A 2,047-nucleotide genomic window follows, 5' to 3' on the forward strand; every position below is an offset into this window, starting at 1 on the left:
GAAAAACCACAGGCTCAAAATGGAGTCACTTATATTATGAGCCCCATGTCAGTAAACCTGACTGCGGTTTCAACCCCCTCTCCCAGGAATGTAACCTTCACTAGTCAACATGGAATTTCCTGGGCAGCGCTATGAAATTCATGGATAGATCTCTTCCTTTCCCCTTAGGAGGACGACCTTGCCTAAAACGATGCATTCTTTGCTAATAATTCCCTTTTTTCCACCCCACTCCCTGGATACCTTTAAAAACCTTTCCTTTCTACAGCTTGATGGAGCTCCTTTCTATTTGCTAGCTGGGATGCTGCCTGCTTCATTGTTTAATAAAGCCAATGTAATCTTTTAAATTACTCAGTTAAACTTTTGTTGTTTAGCAACATAATTTGCTTTAACTTTGAATATTTGACAAACCCATGATTAATAATATAATAATAACCAACATTTGTTGAATGCCAGGAAAGGACTGAGCATGTGACATATTATGTTTCCTTTAGTCCTCACAACAAACAACATGATTAAATATTATCACTACTATTATTAAACTTACGGAGAAAATGAAGCACAAAGAGTTTTAAGTTACTTTCCTGGAAACATATAATTAATAAAGAGTATACCTGGGTTTAAATTGAGGCAGTTCGACTCCAGAGCCCATGATTTTTATCATTGTGGGCTACTGCTTCTTCATAATTTTAACATTAGACTTTTTTAACTAAGACCTCTAAGTTCTCACAAACTCTCTTCCTGTTGCAGCCACGGAAGTGTTTTGTCAAACCTGGGGGCATATAAAAATCACCTGGAGAGATTAAATAATTACAGGTGCCCGGGACCGATCCCAAATCAACTGAGATTGGTAGGGTGTACCCTCAGCACCTGTAGTTTGCAAAAGCTGTCCAGGTGATTCTGATGCACAGTGAGGGTTGCAAACCACTGACTTGGGGAAATATAGACTTAGAGATAAAATTGAATAGTACTTTCCTGGTTGCCTTATAAGATAACTTATGTATGCAATAAATTACGTAGTTTATATCTTTTATACTTGTAATGTGATATACTTCTTATCATTTATTTTTTATTAATTTCCCATGATGTACATTGGCCTAAGTATTTGTTTCAATTTTGGTAAAATTATATACCCATCACGGCAGCCCAAAACAATCTCCTCTTCCCTTTGATCTTCTCTAGCATTTATTGTCTTCACTATTTAGCAGCTAGTTATGTAAGGTCTCACAACAATTCTGTCTTCACTTGGAACAAAATTTGGGGGATAATTTTAAAAAGTGGAAGAATAACTCTGAAAATATAATGCACACTCAATATTTACAATTCAAAGATGGCAGAAAAGTAAAAAAAAAAAATACCACCATACATGAAAAATCTCACCATGCATGATTCATCAACTTTCGGGTGCCTGGGTGGCTCAGTTGGTTAAGCAACTGCCTTTGGCTCGGGTCACGATACTGGAGTCCTGGGATCGAGTCCCACATCAGGCTCCCTGATCAGCAGGGAGTCTGCTTCTCCCTCTGACCCTCCCCCCTCTCATGTGCTCTCTCTCTCTCAAATAAATAAATAAAATCTTAAAGAAAAACAAAAAAAAAACTTTTAATATTGAGTGAACAGCATTACAGGCTTTTCCTCTGCTTACATACAGTAGATGAGTGAATGGATAGAAACCTAGATTTCTTTTCATTTTATTTTCCTTTTTCCAGCTTTACTGAGATATGATTGACATATAACATTGTGAAAGTTTAAAGTGTAGAGGGTGATAATTTGATACACACATATGCTGTAACATGATCACCATAATGAGGTTAGTTAACCCATCTACCACCATATAAGTACAACTGTGTGTGTGTGATGAGACCATTTGAGGTCTAATCTCTTAGCAATTTTTAAGTATATAACATGGTGGTGTTAACTCTAGTCACCACGCTGTATATTAGATCTGCGGGACTTCTTTATCTTACAACTGGAAGTGTGTACCCTTTGACCCTCAACTTCCCATTTCCCCAACTTCCCAGGCCCTGGCAACCACCATTCTGCTTTGTTTCTA

Source organism: Callorhinus ursinus, unplaced genomic scaffold (genome assembly GCF_003265705.2).
Source record: "Callorhinus ursinus isolate GAN/ISIS: 27379988/994484 unplaced genomic scaffold, GSC_fseal_2.0 scaffold16, whole genome shotgun sequence".
NCBI classification, from domain to species: Eukaryota; Metazoa; Chordata; class Mammalia; order Carnivora; family Otariidae; genus Callorhinus; species Callorhinus ursinus.